A 20,975-nucleotide genomic window follows, 5' to 3' on the forward strand; every position below is an offset into this window, starting at 1 on the left:
AGGGTTTTAAGTTCAGTGTATAGACTCTGCTGCCTCACAGATACAGATGACTCCTGCCTCAGGCATTGAGTTTGTATATTTTCCCTTCGTCTACTTGATTTTTCCACTCACATTTCAGTGATGGTTGTGTTATGCTAATCATTGCCCCTGAAAAGACCAAATGTTTGTTGTGTCCATGAATTTGCCACATCCACTCCCGCCTTTGTTTCTATGCTGACCAGAATAGAGTCTGCTCCCTCTGACCCACCAGTTGGATTAGGCAGGTTCAGAAAATGAATGAATGCTCGGATTGATGAAGCTTAAATTTAAAACTGCATGGCTGCTAAATTTCAGCCGCAGTGAGTTTTTGATTTATAGTTTATTTATTTAGGAGAAAATGAATTTCAAAGATTGTTTGAAGTCTTTTTGTACTTTGTTGATAAAAGTCTTTCAAAAATGTGCGGACGGATTATTGAGCAGTGGGAGGTTAAATACATTATTTGCTTTATTTAAACACCTGCACAGGACACACAACTTTAAACAAGTTAGTCGAATAGGAAGAGGCTTTCAGGAATGTGTTTATTTCACATTGTAAAGTTGGTGCAGCCTCAGTCACTTAAAGTCGTGCAGCTGCCACTTAGTGACTTGTGATAATTTTAAACAGCTGCCATGTGCCCTCTGTTATCTAAAGTGAATTAGGAATGGTAGAAGGGGTGTCTCCTTATATGGGATGGGAAACTAAGCTAAAAATACTTTGTGGCAGAGAGATCCAAGTGGTGGCCTGAATTTGAGGGGAGCTCTTGGATTATAAATCCGGAAAACGGCCAACGGTAAGACACAATGCCACACTTTTATAATTTTAGGGAAGAAGCTATGCGTTTTGTCAGACAAGACAGAGGGTTATAAGAGCTGTGTGATATTTTTTTTTTGCCAGTATTTCAGCTTTTTGGGATGTGTAGTAGACATTTCTGGTTATAGATCTGAAGCTCTACTCAAGACATAATGCTCTATGCAGATTAGACAGAAAAGAAGTCTGTGATGACTGCAGAGCATTTTGAAGGAAGACTGAAATCTCACAGGCTGTTTAGTAATCTTTCATGCAGGCAGTGATTTATTTACTTATGACAAGTGAACAGTTTTCAGTGAATGGAGTCTATAAGTTAGTTCAGTCTTTCTCTGATGTTTAAGGAAGTTCACAATTGGCCAGCTCTTGGAGATGTTGTAACATTTGAAGATAGAAAACCTGTAAATAGTCTCAATTCCTGCAGAATTAAAATACTAATGATTTAGTGCCAGTTAACTAATGACTCTAAGTACATCCAGAGACAAGTATTACTGAGTTGCAACAAAATACCACCAATTCAAGTACATAGTTTATCTTGCATTGTTGTGAGCATTGGTATTTTGAATTCATTTATATATTAGTCTTTTAGATCTGTAAAACTGACACTTTGAGGTCACTGTGTGGATAGCAATTGAGTTTATTACAGAAGAAAGTAATAAATTATAGAAAGGTGCAGAAGTTCTGCATACAAAGAGAGGTTTAATAAGGAAGAAAGATCTAAAGTAGAGGTCTGTACATTACTCATTTTTTTGGTCCTGCAGCTGTCAAAGTTTCATCCTGTTCCGGGCAATTCCTGACAAAAAATCCTTCCTGTTTCTGTCTGTGCCCACCCATGAAAGGTTCCATTCCTCTCCAAACTACATTCCACCTTTTCCCTTAAAGGGCATATGAATTGGGCACATAGCATAAGTGGGTTCTTAAAATGGCAAATCTATAAGGGGAAAAAAACTTCACATAGATGACAGTAAACCTGTTTATGAGTTGATCTTTTGATATTGTTTTCAAAAAATAATAAACAAACAGCTATAAGGTGACAAGACTTGCTGTTTTTCCTAGGGTTGTCCTCTTTTTGAGACCTAAAGTAGCAGTCTGACTAATATTGTTGTGTTTTTGTCCTTATTGTTGGATAGACTGTGTAAAATTTCAAGAGGCCTACATATTTGCTCTGATCCATGCATGTCAGGTAGATGTTTTGAAAGTGCCAATGGCTTAAGTTCCTTGCGGTGTAGCTTTTAAAGATAAGCGTGCATAGCAGTTTTACCCTGGTGATAGCCAGGAGGATTGGACAAACCTACATTACTGTTCAACACCAAATTATGAATACAAAAGGTGCTCAAAAAATGACAGACAAAAAAAAAAGTTTTCGGCTAGTATGCAACGAAAACAAAGAGAGATCATCAGCTAAAGTGACAGGTGGAGTTGGTTTCATTATGTTTCAGAATGTTCCTATAAAACTGATCATTTTTAAAACCAAGGACACATTCTAGGTTATAAAGCATGTAGCACTCTTCATTTCGACTTCAGATGTTAAGCCATGGATGGCATGGTAGCACACAGATAGCGCTGCTGCCTCATAATAAGGAGACTGGGGTTCATATCCCGGATGCTACCTGTGTGGAGTTTGCATGTTCTCCTCATGTTTGTGTGGGTTCTCTCTGGTGCACCAATTTTTTCCTAAAGTTTAGGTGAATTAGTGTTATGCTGAATTGGCCTTGATCTCTGTGTTTATGCTCACCCTGAGGTGGACTGGCACACTGCCTAGGTGTTCTTCATGGCTTATGCCCAATGATTGCTGACATAGGCTCCGGTTCCCAATTCTTTTTTAAAGGGCCACCTGTCCATCATGTAAAGTACCAGGTGGCCACAGAGTTGAGCCTCCTTACTGTCACCTATCTACATGAATGACATTTAATATCACCCCCCAACAAATTTGTGTCCTTATCTCTTAGTATTATTTTGTGGCATGATGCCCTGTATTAGCAGAGGTCTTGTGTCACTGGAAATGTTAGCTTTGCCAGTGCCCTTACAGTACCTCCAAGGCTTCTTATGCACTGACTCCTATCCTCTATTATTGCATTCAAATTCTTTCACTATGGGAAATCTGCATGTCCACACTGAACTGGCATAGTGTTTGTATTAGTGTCTTTGTGAGGGACTGGTATTCCATCCGGGACTGGTTCTGCTAAATGATATTGATTTGGGCTATAGCTCCCAGCTCGTTCAGAACACGGACAGATGGAAGTTGTTTTGTAACTGTATGCAATCTAGCCACCTACACAAGATCTGAAAAGTAATTCATCTATGAAGTTCTATCCTGCTGAGAACAAGATGTAAATCAATAAAATGAAAGCTTATTAGCTCTCCACAAATTACAATGATTGGAAGCCTTGAATAATATAGTGCTGTGTGTAAGTGCGCGTGTTGTGATTTTTAGGGTTTTTAGATTTTAGGGTCTGCCTTCCACTTAATCTATTCATGTTAGGCTCAATCACCCAAGACCTTAAATGTATTGAAGGATGGACTTTATTGGTAGGGAAAGTTATTGTTTCATTCAAGTTGCACTGTTTGGAATCTTCTTCAGCCTACTGCAGGTTGATCTGGCGATCACATACTCTTAACCTTCCAGGGTCTCGTTCCACTAACCATCTGTACAATGAAACTTGGGACAGGTTAGGCTACAGCAGAGTAAAAGCCATGTCACATTACATAACTTTTCCAGTGATTTTAAGTCATAGCCTTCAGCTACATTATCTTGGTGAGTCAGGGGCAGTCACAGGGGTGTTCTCGTGACTCTGGACATATAGTCCATCCTTCTATATAAAAGTGGTCGGATTGTCCTTCCATCCCATGAGTGCTATGCAGGCGCGGAGTTTCACACACGCCCCGTCCATTTTGCAATGCACAATGAGATTTGTAGTTTCGTTTTTCCAGGTAAAAGATGATTTTCTACTCCAGACTGTGCGATATCTTCTTCTTCTTTCTTACTATATAAAAGTGGTCGGGATTGTCCTTCCGTCCCGTGAGTGGAAAGTGTAGCGGTATTCCGATAATCACAGACTTACTACTTGCAGCTTGCGGTATGAAGCGACATGATGTGAGAAGAGCTCTGGTGCTCCAATCGTTTCCTTGCTTTTGTGCATGATGCGTTGGAAAAATAGACAAAATTATGTCTCTGGAAATAATTAATGTTGATGGAGTACAAATGCCTCACCGCATAGTAAATATCAGGGGGGTTCAAAAGGGCGACCTCAATATAGAAAAAAAGTTTCAATTTCATCACAAAAATAACAGAAACTACGAGTATTAAAGTAATACCGCTCAAATGCAATATAACCAAATTAATGAGTTTGTATAAAATATCAAATTGATCTACATATTGAATTGCCTTAAGAAGTGGTCAACTTAAAAGTCGGTCGCCTTAAAAGGCAGGTCAGCCTAGTATAGGATATAGTGTGACATCCTTAGTGATTCAGTCCAAGTTGTCTGTAACTCGCCCCACAGGGTAGGGCTCTGCCTGCATGAGACAACTAATTAGTGCTTGCCCAGAATTACATAATGCAGCTACGAGGAATACAAAATGCAGATGTTTTGGACCTTGCAAACAGAAGAAAGGCTTGTTTGTCTGATGTCACATGTTTTACGGCTATATGTTCACTTTACAAACTTCCCTGCTCAATTCCGAATTTTTGTTAAGATCTTGACAGTTCACATTCATAAGAACAAGTGACCTGTATCTAACTGTAACATTAACACATCTGTCCTCAGAAACTACAGCCAATGCAAACAGAAACATTTTGTGCTCAAGACATCTGCATCACCAACAACAGAAAAACATCCTATTTGTGAGACAACTAGTGGTATTAAAACTGACAAAATAAATGTGCTCGTAGCAGGTTAAAAGGAGCTCTCTGCCTCACCCCAGCAAATTAGAATTGGGAGGTCATGTGTGGGAGGAGTGGATGAGGAGAAGAAGGAATTGTAATTGTGTTGACTTTGGGAAAAGAAGACTGTATAAGGTATATCTCTCTATTATAAAAGGAAATCCTGAGATGAGACTTTTTGAAAGAGATATTATCAAGTCCCGCTAGACAAGACTTTGGTCCTGAGATTTTTTCAAGTCACGCCCTCCTCTCAACCATATTCAACCACGCACACTGCCCTCTCACCTCTCATTCGCGTGAATGCTTTTGTCAGACACAGTTCTTGCTCTCTAAGCTCTTATAAATTTTTACATTTTCCTCACTTTAAGTTCCCAATAAAAGAAGACTTATTATGTCCAAATCTTATTGAAGAATTTCATCCTGAAGGGTTATCAACAGATGAAATGAGTACACGGGCAATCCTAGCACTGAGAAATGATGAAGTCAAACAATTTAATGTGAAAATTGTTGATCGGTTACATGACAAATTGGTTAAATGCGTATCAATAGACTACACTGAAACGATGGTGATTGTGCGGAAGATGAAATCATCAACGTAACAATATCCCGAAGAATTTCTACAACCGTTAACACTGTATGGTCTTCCACCACCCGAATTACTGTTGAAAGAAGGATGTATTCAAGAAAGGTAATGTAGTACATCTCCTGCGGATAACATTACACAACAAAGGAGATCTTGATATGCCATTCGTAATAAAATAGAATAGCTTTTGCAAAGACAATTAAGAAATCACAGGGACAAACATTCGAAAAAGTCATTGTATTTAATAGAAAGAAAGAAACAAAATTCAATCATGGGCAGTTATACGTTGTGTTGTCACGATGAAAGTCCAAACACAGAATCAAAATTCTATATTGATGAAAATTTAATTAAAAAAAATAGTTTTTCAAGTTTTACAGTAAAAGTGTAAGTTTAAAAACTATTTCAGTGTTAATTCCAAATCCAAACAGAACGAAATCATATAATGCAACGAATAACACTAACCAACATGAAACATAATTTACTTTCAAATTATTATGTTTTACTATTTTTTTAATATGGTTAATTACTCACTGTAATGTAAAATAGTTAGTTCCATTATGCATATGTAACAATTCCCATGAAAATAACAATCTGTTTAAATTGTACATCCGCATCCCCATATGTGAGCGGCTGAACAGCAAAGTGGCTAGCACATAGCGCCGGCCTGGTGGTTGGTGAGTGAAGTGAGCAAGGGGCAAAGCCCCCTAATTTCTTTAAAAATAAATGGTTATTTGAACCTGGAACTGAGTCTGTGTGGTTGTGTCAGGGGTTTGGGGTTCAGTTATGCCTCCTACAACACAGAAAATAATACTGAATTATGAAAAACTCAAGCCACATGCTCAGTGAAAACTCAAGCAATGTATACAAAAACATACTTCTGTACAGTATCTAGACAAAATACACAGTATATGCAGAATGGATAGAAAACTAGACTTGTACAGCTTAGACCAGCCACAGTCTAAAATGGATCACTCCATCATCTAATGGTGACAGATCCACTCCAAGGCAGAGCAAGTGCTAAGAACACAAAGAAAATGGGAAAGGCATTTTAATGACCAATAAGAACAATTACTAGGATAATTAAAAAAGGAATATAAGAAAGTAATCAACAGAGCTTTTCAGCATTTTAAAATTAATGTTTTGATTATAGAACAGGTTTTAATAGAACAATCACATTTTTTGACCCTTAGGGTAAGAGTCAAATCTAGTTTAATATCATGTGAATCATTTGTATTAGTCAGTCATTCCCACTCCCACTTCATCCAAGGCAGCTTGCACGGGGCACAGTCTGTTCAAGAAGTTCTGGGCACAAAGCAGGAAACAGTCTTGTTCAGGGGGCCAGTCCATCGCAGGGTTCACACACACACCTACCCAGTCACACTGGCACTCATACTGGGGCCAAGTTGGAATCAACATAACCTTCATGCCTTTGTGGGATTTGTGAAGGCACCTGTGCAAACACAGCGAGAACATGCACACCCCATGTGGATAGGCTGTAGTCTTCAAGAGCTACCACTAAACTGGAATGCTCACGCTGCACATTCAAGGGCATCGAGAACACTACAGTGACAATAGACCTAGCTCCATTATTCAGAAAAAGGCTTGGAGCACACAGCATCAAAAAAATTTCACATACTATTAAAAGAGGTAAGAAATGACATTGTGCATATGATGGAAAATTGGAAAAAGAATTTGTTTAACAACCCAAAGCTGTTATAACTATTTCAATAATAAGTTGAATTACTGAGGAACACGTATTACTTATTTTGCACAACATCTAGAGGGGCTATGCCCTACTGGGTGTTAATGCATAAATGATACTGTTAATAATTCTAAGGATGGCTGCAATAGTTGGCATTAGGAAGAAAAATCCACCAGTGACCATGATTGAAGAGCTTTGGGTCCTCATCAGTTCAGAACGTCAGGGTATTCATCAATAAACAGTGTAAAGAAACAAAAGTGGGTATGGGCATCATTTAGATTATGTGCTATCAGTTTCTCTTTGTCATGCTAATGAAGAGCAACTAAGAGGAAGTTGGTGTGCAAAGATATTAAACTTGTTCATGCACAAAGTTGCATGTGTAGGAGGTCTAACATATCACCATGACCCTAATCCGACGGCATCTATCTTTACAGACTGATACACAAGGCTGAGTTGTCTACCTTAAACTGTGAATTTTAAATGGCTTCTTTACTAGTTTAGTTTGGTCATTTGGTTATTTTTCACTTTGCCTTTGGATCATGGGAGTAAATTGAAAAATGGAGAGAGCATGCTAACTTCATGTACCTCAGCCTAGGATCAAGTGGCGAGTGGAGGTAACACTACTTGCCACTTGAAAATAACAATGATAAATAAATAGGTAACACGTAAATAAATAAATGGTTATGGTGCAACATGTCACATTAGTGTAATGTTCTTTAAACTTTTAGTTTTGTTTTAAAGGGTTGCTGATATAGCTAATGTACTTGTGTAGTTGACGTCTATGAACATTTCTTAGTAAAATGCCATTTGAATTACTTCCAATATTTCACGATGAAACCCTCTGGTATCTGAAGCTGTCTGTGCTATAAAGTTCAGCTTTGTCATTGGCGCTCTAAATCTGCCTGCCATGAATCACTCCCTCTGTTATTAGAAGCTCATGAGCCAGTTTCTTTCATATGGGAAGCATAATCCAATCTGAAGGCTGAGTATCTAAAAGAGGAGGCTGGACATATCATCAATCTCAGCAGCAGGAAGCTGCACCACCATTTGTGCAAATCTCTTACTGAACTTTAATGAAAATGGGATTTGTTGCAGCAGAATTAATTTCAATAATTGAAAGATCCAAGGTTGAACTATCAACTGTCAAGAGGCTGAGGCTGACCTGTAACCTGCAACTGGATTAATCCTTAGTTGCCTGTGTTACTTTATTGGTGAGTTGCCATCTCAGTAAATGAAATATTATAAATGCCTTACTCTAATGGCTATATCCCTCTACTGGAGAAAGAACAAAGTAATCTGAGAATATCGTATTTGTAATTCTTCAGATGACAGCATTCACTGCTGCTAGTGAATCTCGTCAAAGATATCTTGAGTGTTATGTGCTTCACCCACCCTTATTGAAATGTTTAGGCATTTGAAGATGAACTATACGTCTGTGAAATGAAATGTGTTTAACCACCACCGCTAAGCTAAAATGAAAAAAATTAAATTTATTGGCCACAAAATAATTGCACGTATTGCAGAGTTCCCACTTCTCACATGGCTGGCTTAAGTCATTGCCACAGTTAGATCATCTTACTAGTCAGATCTGTAACAGGGACAAAGTAAAGGAACCCAAGCAAAGATGGCAGTGTATTAGGAGTTGGAATGATCGCATAAGATAGGCCACAGATAAAACTGAATAATCGGAATTCTTCCGTAAAAGATTTGTTGAGAGAAAATGTATTGCTAGAAAATCATTAAGAAAACACTTACAATCCCACTAAGTCAAAGGGCTGTGTAATGGTGGTGATCCATATCTAAGTCTGTGAGGACATCAACCAGTTCTTTGATGCATTCCTCCAGCACACAACCGGGTAAACTGCCTGGTTCGGTGGCCTTTTGTGGATTGACTTTTGATAGAGTCCTTCTCAAAACAGCTGTGGTCAGACACAGACCTGTTAATTGGAGGGAGATGTGATTTTTCTTACTTGCTACTTGTTCATTGCATCAAATCAAGGACCATCTGCAGGATGTTAGACATCAGTGTATTGAGAGAAAATCCATATAAACAGAAAGATAATGTGAAGAATCCACACAAATAGTGACTGGCAATAGAGCTGAGCCAGGAACCCTAAAGCTAGAACTTTCATATTGGACACAGTTTTAGTAGCTAAAGGGCATGGAGCAAATAAGTGCTTGTCTGTGATTATTGTTTCTACAATTCCATGAATTTTTATTTTTTGATTAGGTTGTATTTTTGACACAATTGAAGTACAGTAAAGGTGATTTCAATGCTTTTGGCACCATATGTGGCACAGGAGAAAAAAATTAAATTGGCTGCATGATTCTTGAAAGGCAATTTTTAACAGCAAAAAATAAAAAAAACAGCACTGTTGACAAATACCGGTGAGTTGCTCAGCCAGCAATTTAGTCATAATGCATCTTATTTCATCGTCCTCCTACTTTTTCTTGCTCTTGTCAAATGTTTATACTCTGATTTCACACGTCATGTATCTTTTGTAAGAGATTTTTAAAATGGGATTCCTTGGATAGTAAGTTTGAAGGGAAGCAGATGGTGCTCACTTGAAAATGTGCAGCTGTAAGCACATCAAGGGAGGCCTGTCATATGATGCTGAAACCTGGGAGTTGTCCCTTATGGCATTTATATGGCACACATCCGGCATTTGAGTCTGACTGGTGCTAAATGTGCTGTATTTAGTGGATTACTGCTAGGTGGTATTTCTGGCTTAACTAAATTCGGATTCTTACTTATGCTTGTGTTCAGGTGTCATGATGATTGGGTCACTCGACATTTTACTTGGAATATGACTGGATTGTTATTATGTACATGATAAAGGTCAGCATCTCATATATGACTTTACAGGCTCCAGCGGTATGCATTTTAAATCCTTTCACACCAAGGTGAGAAATGCCTGCTGCACTTTTGTTGTCAGGCAGTTATAAGGTTTCAAACTTGCTTTCCAATACTGTAGATAGATCCATTTGTTCACGTGAACTGTGAAATTTTCCTTTTACATTTGCATTTACATTTATTTACTTTCATCCAATGTGACTTACAGAAGACATCAAGATAGATAGATAGATAGATAGATAGATAGATAGATAGATAGATAGATAGATAGATAGATAGATAGATAGATACTGTAGATAGAACTATATTCCCTGGGGGAAATTGGGCTTTTTACAGAACTCCTTAAATAAATAAAAACATAAATAGGCAGGTAAATAAATAAATAATTAAATAAATCTACACGCACTGGTGTGAACGGGTTAGGTTCATGTTGGGGAGCATGCACTGGTATAGCACATTGCCGCACCAACCACAGCTCGGGATCCTGGTTGGCAACGCCCCAGGTATACACGTGGTCCAGTCCTACCTTTTAGAAATGACCCTCTATCTACCGCAGCCAGGTGTTATGTGGGCATCCCCTTGGTATGGTCCAACCACTTGGGCCCTCAACATTGAGGATCCTGCAAGCCAGATCACTCTCAGGGAATCGCACCACATGGCTGCTGCTCCCTCACAGGGCAGGTTATGTGCTTCAAACCAGTGGTAACCAATTAAGAAGAAAGAAAACTTCTAACTTGGTGGTCACAGTCGCAGTAAGGTACTATACAGGCATACTACTGTTGGTTTGAAGGACCCCAGTAGCATTTCTTGACACACAAAATTATCCGTGTTGGTGTGTCAGAAAGAGGATGTGCAACATTGTTCATTATGGCACACTATGGTTTTGTTTTAGTTCTCAACTGTGCTACAACCTCCAGGGTGTGCAGTGTGTGTCAGATTACTGAGCCTGCCATTTTAATTAACTTGTTGATTTACTGGGCCTCTCTTGAAGTGATGTTACCAGCCCAGTACACCAGAGCTTATGAAATGTCACTTGCCATCACAGAGTTGTAGAAGATGTGAAAGAGATATGAAAAGATGTGAAGGATGTCACCATCCACATTAAAAGAACACAGCCCTCTAGCTAAAATAGCCTGCTCCTAGCTTTCTTATATAGCTAACTTTTGTTATGAGACCAGTCCAAAGTAATTGTAAGAACATATTACCCCTACATCCACTCCCTAAACAGTGATTGGTCATAGAGACTCTTTGGTGTGGCAAAAGAAAAAAAAAAAAGGTTTTCAGTGGGGATCTACTATACTTATTGTGACAGCCCAACCTTGTTTTATGATCTGGAAGCCTTTAAGCACTGTTTCGTGCTATCTTGATTACTTGTTAAGCTTCAGCTTTTTCTTTTTACTCATTTTGATGTCTATCTACATTTATAATTCTGAGAGTGTTGCATGCTGATGATTTCATCAGAGGAGCCCAGCATTAGATCAGGTGCTTGTGGTTGAGCACAAACGCATTGATATGCCACACCATAGGCAGCGTTTTGTATTTAAGTGGTGGCACAGAAGAGCTTCCCTGTTGTTTTGTCCATTTAGATCTTTTACATTTAATAATGAATGTGATTAAGGAGTGGCAGAGCACAAGGTTTTATTGCAGCAATAGAGCAGTCAGATGTAGCAGAAATTACACACTGGGCAGATGTTTAGCAACTAAAACAAGAAGTTGATGCAAAACTCATGACTACTACACAAGAGAAAAACAAAAAACTTTTAATAAGAATTTCATTTTCTTAAGGAACTAGCTTTCCCTAGCAAATAAGTCTTTATTTACCACAAAAATCAGACAAACTGTAAATGCATGGCTCAAATAAATAAAGATGATGGCATGCTGTCATTTGCTGTTTCATGTAGATGCATCATGTCCCCCACCACATCATAACAACCAAATTAAAACAACCTGAGATTATGATTCGACACACCTAAACACAAACAAAACAAAAATAAATAAAATTTAAATGTTATAGATTTCATTGTACTATGAAAGAAAAGGACAAGATAAAGACCTTGCAGCAAAATCTGTTAATTGTTAACAGTTCTTATAAACTGTGGGGCCTGCCAGCACAAATAAATCAAATATAAAGAAAAGAAACAATGGTGACTTTTTCAGTCATTGGGTCCATGCGCAATCTGTGTCGCTCACAGTTGCTGGTCCAATAACAACTGACTTCTGGCATTGCAACATTTTATGTACGAGTTGTGGCAGAGGGGGCGGAGCTTGGAGGAGGGAGGTAGAAGTGGAGTCAGTCTTCCAGCTGGATTTCCTCGTGTCTAAAGGCATGAGAAGACATTATCAACATCACCACCTTGCTGTTGTTACAAGAAGTCTCAAGATACACAAGTACCCAAAAAGTTGCTACAGCACTTCCAATAATGCCCACTAGAGGGAGATATACCACCAAACCATGGCTAGAGAAACAGGCAAACACAGAAACTTCATTAAAATTTAAATGTTTTATTCTTCACAAAAACGCTCTGTCACATAATGTACAGCATAATGGCAAAATAGAGCTGCAATGAAAGGCAGACACAATCCCAATACAGTAATCCAGAAATGTAGTCAAGAACAGCGCATGAAGCTCAATATCTAAAAATTAACACAACACTCCAAACTCACCAAACTCCCAGAACACATTCACAATGAACCCCTAGGAACTATGGGAGACCTGCTGGCAGTTCTTCATTGTGACTAACAGATGGTTCCGCTCCCTGTACTCGGTCTAATATTTTTAATTGTCTTCATTTAGTTCCTTCTGCTAGTTTTAATAAGTTACCTTAGTTTTTTATTAATTATGTTATTCATTGTTTCATTATTTTTGATGGTAGAGATAGGATAAGAAGCGCAGAGGCAGGGAGAAGAGCTGCTGACCCTTTGCATCGAGAGGAGCCAATTAAGGTGGTTTGAGCATCTGCTATGGATGCCTCATGGATTCCTCGCTATGGAGGTTTTAAGGGCATGATCAGCTTGAAAAGGACCTCTGGGAAGATCCAGGATTCGCTGGGAGGATAAGACCTCTCAAATGAGTTCCTACAGTATTTCTTGGCAAGTGTGGCTTGTGAAAGGAAAGTATGGGCCTCACTGCTAAGCAGTGGAAAATGAGTTAATATTTTTGTGCTAGTGGGACAAGACTAATAATACAATTACATGCCCCCGATGCTTTAGTTTGTTTTTTATTATTTTAAATACACATTTAGCCCATCTTTCAAAGGGAAGGTCTTGTTTCACTTGAGCTGTGTGTCTTCAAAATTGTTGTCATGTTTTGCACTTAGAAAACAAATGTTCAATTTTGATACAGTGATCCCTCACTAATTGTGCTTCGACTTTCGCGGCTTCACTCCATCGCGGATTTTAAATGTAAGCATATATAAATATATATCACAGATTTTTCGCTGGTTCGCGGATTTTTGCGGACAATGGGTCTTTTAATTTATGGTACATGCTTCCTCAGTTGGTTTGCCCAGTTGATTTCATACAAGGGACGCTATTGGCAGATGGCTGAGAAGCTACCCAATCAGAGCACGTATTACATATTAAATAAAACTCCTCGATGATATACGATATGCTTCCCGTGTGGTGCTTCGCATACTTGAATGCCCAAACAGCACATATTGATTTCTGAATGTTTGCTTTTCTCTGTCTGTCTCTCTCTTTCTCTCTCTCTGACATTTTCTGCTCCTGATGGAGGGGGTGTGACCATAGGGGCTTTTCGCACACTGGCCTAAAGGATACGGACGCGCCTCTAAAAAATGCTGAAAGACTACCTTCACATTGCTGCCTTCCTTGCTGCTGCTTTGTCCAGTGGTGCTTTGTAAAATTAAAAGCCCAAACAGGCCTATTGATTTTTGATTGTTTGCCTTTCTCTCTCTCTTTCTCTCTCTCTCTGACATTCTCTGCTCCTGACGCGCACTCCTTTGAAGAGGAAGATATGTTTGCATTCTTTTAATTGCGAGACGGAACTGTCATCTCTGTCTTGTCATGGAGCACAGTTTAAACTTTTGACTAAAGGGCGTTATTTCATGTCTAGAGGGCTCTAATAATGTTAAAAAAATTATTTAGAAGGTCATAAACAGGTTTTCTATGCTCTAACTGCGAAAATATTTGATTTATAAATAAAGAATCCTACTTCACGGAAATTCATTTTCTGGAACAGATTAACCGCGATAAACGAGGGTTTACTGTACTTTAAATTTGGACCAAGCTTCTTGGTTTTAGACTTTGGTTTTGACTTTGCTGTCTTGGACATTTCCCGTTGGTTTCTTTGTGCATTTCTTTGTTATTTTAGGATTTGATTTTATTTTCCTTTGCTTTTGATTTTTGAGGGTTTCTCATTTTTCTTTTGATGCACATTTTCCAATACCTTTGCATTTGTATTTCTTTAAATAAAAATCAATTGACTGCATTTTTGTGGGGGTCAGTTTCCCTCTTCACTTGCGGTGCCTTATATTGATAACATCACCTGCATGCAGTATTCCTGAAGTGGCCTCACACATTTGTTACATGAAGAGTCATATGTTATGGTCATGGGCTTTAGTCATTTTTTTAGCTTTTCTGAGTGAATATTTTCGAATTTTGCATCTATTAGAGGGATTTGAAACCCAATATGTTTGAATTTAACATTAGTTTTTGGTGTCATGGCAATGTAAACATTTTTAATGCACGACATCTTTGTTTTTCTATGGGTGTCACTATACAGTCATTTCCATAGCAGTAAGTTAGTTGCATGCATTCTCAAGTCATCTGATTTTCTGAATGACTTCTTACAAACCTTTGCGAAACACACAGCTTTTGATCTTTGCTTTTCATTTAAGAACTTTAATTATTTTTGTTTTGTGTATTGGGTTGTCTCAAATGATTTTTTGATCTTCTAGTAACAATCTCATCATGTTTGTTAGTCACATCCTTTGTCCTGTTTATCTCTCAAATTAAAAAAAAAATAATTCTGCATATCTGTATGTCTGTCAGTAAAGTTGTAATGTCCACCATGTGCCTTAAACATATACATTACAGCTCTTAAACCTCAGCTAGCAGATAAAAAGAAACTATACTCAGAAACAATACTTTGTTCATTTTTAGTAAATCCCTAATTTTCATGCAAATGTATATATCCATTAGTTATTAGTTTGGTTATTTCTGAAATAACAGTTTTAGTCTGGACTATGTAGTTAAACAGATAAGAATTAATCGTTATAATTGATTGAGTAATGTAGCCCACCTCCAAGCTAATATGAAAACAGAATGTAACAGTCCGCTAGTTCAGTACAATAATGAAATAGGCCCCATTTGTTTGAGAAAGTCATACCGCTTTCTGAGTGTAGTAGCACAGCGTATAGTGAATAGCCTGACTTGTGAAACGTAGAATGTAACATGGCTACAGAACCCTAAAACTGTAATTCTAATATGAAATTGCCTGTTTTTTGGTGTGTGAAATTTCCCCTTTATTTTTGGTTTCATCTCTTTTGCGTCGAAATTTTCTGTGTTTGAAATGAAGTTTTTCGGATTGTGACATTTCTTCTTTATATTATACTCCATGCTTCAACCTTTGCTATTTGTGTAGCTGTCTACTTTAGGAAAAGTAGACGGAACACAGCTATGTTTGTAATCTTTTTTTAAATTTTTCCTTATTTAATATGCACCTTTTTTACATTTATTTCTTGCTGTAAGGGTTTGCCATGACATGACTCTGATTCTACTGTTAAAAAAATTACTTGAAATACCATTGTAGATGTTTGTTTATTTTAATTTATAATTAAAACAGCATTTTGTTTCTTGTGAGCACCGTCATTTTGGATTTAATTTGTGTATAGCTGCTAACTATATTGCTAGGTAGAATAACTGGCAGATGTCACTGAACAGTATAAAGGTCAGGGGTCATACTCTTCCTGATTATCCTAGATTGGCTAAAAGTACTTTACACGTGGTGTACTTTGCTTTATGCCCCTTTTGACTTTCCAGACTTCTTGCCTTAGTTCTCTTTACTACGCTATTTGGGCTCTTACTGGGCTTTGGTAAAAGATAAGATTTTAGGTTATGACTTACATTTTATCTTCTGATCCCTATTTAAAAATATTTCTCCCTTTACTACTAAAAGCATATCAACATTAAGTTAACTGGTGGCTCTGAATTGGTCAGAGAGTGGGTGATTATGTGTGTGAAAGATTGGTCAGGGTTGTTTCCTGCCCAGTTTCCAATGGAGCTGAACAATCTTGGGCATACAGTATTCCTGAATAATGATAAGTGAACCCTGTTGAAGTAGCTTCTCATTGAGTTTGGTGAAAATGCAAAAATATTTGGACTTTCTGTGAACTCAGTGAAATGCATTGAAATCAGTGAGGAAGGAGAAACACTATGAGTTTTGAATGGCTCATAATGGTTCATGCATGTATACGGTGTACGATATTCATGCATGCACAAAGCAGATCGAAGAGTGCCATTAAGTGTGAGGTAGTATAAACTTGCAGTAGGTACATGTGAAAGCTCTTCGCATGGGTGATGCAAGCTGAGCAGGTATTACAGGGTGGATAGTGACAACCCCATCCAACATTAGCTGCTACAGCTTTGTGATGTCACTCTGGCCTCACATTGTATCATGGGGCACTGTGAAAAAATGTTTTGCCACAAATTTTTGGGTAAAGATTTGGCAGACAAGGTCACTGACAAATCTAACAAATTGTTTGTGAAAAACACTTTGGCAAATTTTGCTGATCAACACTAATTCTAAGAGATCCTGAATTGGTTTAGCCTGCTTTGAGAATGTTATGGTGAGAATTTAATATGATTATCATGTAGGCTTCGTCCTTACATGCTGGAAGTAGAGACTTAGGGTTGGTTTAGGTAATACAGATGTAATGTTTATCCCTTCTAGCACTAGTGATACTTGTGAACCGTGTTTGGATTTGGTAACACGTGAAAGCAAATGGCGCAAAGAGTAAGTGGTAACTCAGTGGCGTAAGCAAAGAAACCTTCCTTCCTTCCTCCTCTTCATCTTTTCCCATTTCAATGTAAGTCGATGTGTCTGATCATCCTTCTCCATACAGCTTTTTTCTGCACCTCTTCACCAGTCAAGCCTTTTTCCTTCAGACCTCTTTTTACTTTATCCATTCACGTCCACTTTCTCTTCCCCTGTAATTCCATTCCCATCAATCTTTTGCCCACATATTCATTGTCTCTCCTCACATGCCCATACCACTTAAACCTTCTTCCCTGTACTTTTTTAGAATTCTCTCCCACTTTTGTTGCACCCTCTAATTCTCTCATTTCTTATTCTACCATTTTTAATAAATTCCACATATCGAACTCAACATTTCTGCCACATCCAACTTCTTCTCCTGTGCCCCCTTTACTGCCCATGTCTCAGCTCCATACACCATTGCTTATCTTACCACTGTGTTAAAATTCTTACCTATGCAAGCAAATGAGCTCTCTTTATTAATTATAACTGAAAGCTACTGCATAATAATTTTGTGCATGTAATTTTGTTATGTTATTGTGCCTCCAGTGAATGTACGTGTAGGTCAGGCCTTGTGACATACTCCTCCGTACTGAAAAGCAGGGAAAAATAATTATGGTATATATAATATAACACTCTATAGGATATATCCCTTTAACAAGTGACCTGTATTGTACTGTACTGGTAAAATCTTTCTAGTCAGTCGCTGCCAGCATTAACATTTTAGCCATTTTTATTTTTCATTCGTTTTTTTTAAAGAATAATGAGTACAGATCAATTTTCAAAGTCAGTTGTTTAACGACTAATTACCGCTGAGGTTTAGCTAATTTCACTGCCCTCACTAATCTTTCCCTGCTAAACCATGAAAGGCTTCCATTGGGATCAACTCATAGCTCAAAAACAGAATTACATGTTCCTATCCATATGGCTTCCAGCTAAGGATAGTACCTCATTTACTTCTGAGACATCGTTTTGGAACAAACAAGCTTCTAATTTGTATTTATTTATTTATTAGAACAATAACTTTCTGAAAGGAAACACAATGCATTGAAGCCCTTTTCTTTCTATTTTCAAATACTTTTATACAGATATAAGCTATCTCTCTCTGTGGGAAATGAAGTCTAAATAGGAACATGGCTGTAATTTTTTAGTGGTATGCAAAGCTTGATCTGTTCTCCAGACTTAAGTTATTTTAGTGCTTTAAACAATGTGAGTTATATTTGTATTGTCATGGGGTTTCAAGTTCAGAACCAAAGAGCTGGGATTCCAGCCAGAGAAAGCATGGGGTGAGGTAGAGGATATAGGAATGGGACAGGAGGTTCTGGGTGACATGCTTGAGTAGTGTAGTGCTGCAAGAGGTGCCACTCAGATCAGTCCAATGAGTACACCAGTGTTGGGAATTTTAGTCTTTTTAAATTTTCTAAAGTTCTATATATATTATGCTACCATGGCTGTCCATTTGTTTGTCCAGGATTTTAAATCACCTGTAGCTCGTAAACCATTTGACCAATTGACCTGAAATTTGGTACACATGTATTACGTGGACTACTATCCACTTTTGGGGTGATGATTGACCTCCAAGTGTATTCCTATTTTTATTTTATTTTATTGTAGAATCAACTCCAGCAGGGCGGCACATGTGTACGGGCGCCGTTCTCATCCGTACCACTTTCGCCATCACTTCCCCTACCTCTTCATATCTTAAATCATTCTTGAGGCAGATTGAAGACTTAAGTGCCAGCTTAAGTGAAAAAATAAAGAAAACATACTAAGTAATTGCAACACAAACACTGACTTAATCAGTTTTAACGTGAAAAGATGCCGACGAAAGAGGAGAAGAAGCGGGGCGCTAGCATGGAGAAAAGAAGAGCTGCTCAGGAAGCAGCAAGCGTCAACCTCTGAGCAAACGAATGGTAAACGTACAGAGAAAGAGGATGAAAACTAGGAATGGTCAAGTCAAGTGTATTCACTACACGTGATCTTGCAGTGCGCTGTTACTGGTTTCCAGATAATAGCACTCATTTTCGGGGTTTCTCGATTGACGAAATCCATATTTTCATTATGTTTAATATTTTGATTTCATAATTTATTTGGGCTGTTTTGACAGGCATATTTGTTTATTACCAAGTGGTGCCATTTTGTTCTCCTGTCATTAGGACTGCTCCCACTTTGACCTCAAAAGTCATGACACATTGCTTGCAATACGATGAGATACAAAATTTGCCTTTTGCTTACTTCCCCTTGAAAACCTCTTTTGTAGGTTGGTTCTCTGTCAGTGTCAACCTTTTGCTTCAAAACATTTTGATTCTTGCCTCACGTTTTGGTTTTGGTTGCTGTGCTTTTGATCTTCTATTCAACCTTTTTTGCTTTGTGCCCTACCCCATCATAACCTATCGTTTATGGGGAGGAGCAAAAACTTTAGATTCGTCACAAATTTCGATCTAAGGTTTTTTGATGCATCTCGATGTTTTCAGGTCCCCTGATACCGTAAACATCGATATCTCGATGATGGGTATGTGTGTCTGTGTGTCACAGTTTCTTGAGGTCAGTCTAGAGCTAAAATGGCTGCACAGAAAAATACCAAACTCAAAGCTTAAGCCTGTTATGAGATGATGATGTACTGATTAGTTTTTCAGCCAAATCGTGCAAGAGAAAGAGGCACTCTAGAGGAACCCTCAAATACTGTAATTCTGTAATTAATTATTAATACTTCTCATCATTTGCTATCCCAGTGACCTGTTTTATGATTAGAAAGACCAGCACCAGAGCGGTAAATAATTACTGAAATGTTATGGAATAGATCGGTAACTTGGTTCCAAGGGCACAAAGCCTACTGATGCTCACATCTGAATTTTTGTCCTTTGGCTGTGTCTTTTTTTCTGAATGCTTAATAAAAAAATGGATGTATTTTCAGCAAAGCATGTCAGCAGGTTTCTGACCTGACGGGTCTACCAACAGTTGACAATAGTCTCATATGGGCACTTTATGTCAATCCTTGAGCCTTGTAACAGAGTGCCCACTGAGGTGATGTTGATGTTTTTCAGAGACTCCCAACAATATCTACTAAATAGGTAGTAGCATTTTTAAGTATTTTGTATGGGTTCATTTACTGTATGTGCATACATTTATACTGCCTTTTCTTTCTTTAAATTTTGCTTGGACACTGTGCCTGATTATTTTATCCTTTGGCGTATATAATGAAATTGGAGAGAAACAGATGAAGTGTTGGGGTGAGTTGTAGGACTCTCCATTTTATGACAATTGTGCAATGCAAACAATAAAAAATACAAGCAAGCACTGTATGGTGCATAACGGGATGTGTGAGCTCCTGATGGTGAGGTTCTGTCTCCTTCACAGCCAGGTTCGCTAATAAATTGTGAATTCCGATCTGACCTTCTCTTAAATAGCCGATGGGATGAAAGGAGTGGGACTTCTGTGGTCTGAGCGGGGTACTCCTTCATTCTAGCAGCAAAGAGGGAAAGAATGTAAACAACTGTGTCATATCACTTTCAATGCCTCCATTTCCTACCTTCACAGAACCCAGAAAACATTTCCCAAATGTGCATGATTGACATTTATTAAGCCATTGAGACAAAGCCTAATTGATGCCATATATATGAGTTGCCTCCTTCTTGCCTCACACACATGTAGGTTGAGGTTTGTTGTAATGAAATTTAAATTGGTGTGGGTTGTCCAATAAAAGACAGTGTTTTCAAGCACTTTCAAGTTTTTATTTACATATTTTAGGTATTCTTCGTCTTGGTTGATGGATTATTTCTTTGTTATAAACTTAAAGCTGTTGTTTCAGTCACCTGTTTTTGTCTATTTTACTTCTCTTTTGTGTAAAGCTAGCCTCTGTATCTGAGCTTTATTATGAGTTATTCCTGAGTGGCACAGATGCTGTCTAGTGAGAAGGTTTAGCCAGACGAACACTCAACAGTTGCCGGGTTGGTACGCAGAATAACGTTAGCCACTCAAACCAAAAACAAAACCCAGAAGCCAAATTCAGACACAAAAAAAATATCTAATCCCTAAAGTTTACAATATTTCCAAGAAGATTACTAGATTATTTTAAAGTCTCTTTTCAATTTTTGGTAAAGGTTTTGGTAAAGTATATTGGCTCAGCTGTGAGTAGTGC

At 38.1% G+C, this 20,975-nt stretch overlaps 1 protein-coding gene across 1 annotated transcript in view; it reads left to right on the forward strand.

Moving 5' to 3' along the window:
- The first annotated feature begins 741 nt into the window (after positions 1–741).
- sgcd (sarcoglycan, delta (dystrophin-associated glycoprotein)) overlaps positions 742–20,975 on the forward strand; it is a 905,470-nt gene continuing 885,236 nt past the window's right edge. The window contains exon 1 of the mRNA XM_039775688.1: positions 742–809. The gene's annotated coding sequence lies outside the window, so the exon portion shown is untranslated. The remainder of the gene's footprint in view (positions 810–20,975) is intronic.

This window comes from Polypterus senegalus, chromosome 13 (genome assembly GCF_016835505.1).
Source record: "Polypterus senegalus isolate Bchr_013 chromosome 13, ASM1683550v1, whole genome shotgun sequence".
Lineage (NCBI taxonomy): Eukaryota > Metazoa > Chordata > Cladistia > Polypteriformes > Polypteridae > Polypterus > Polypterus senegalus.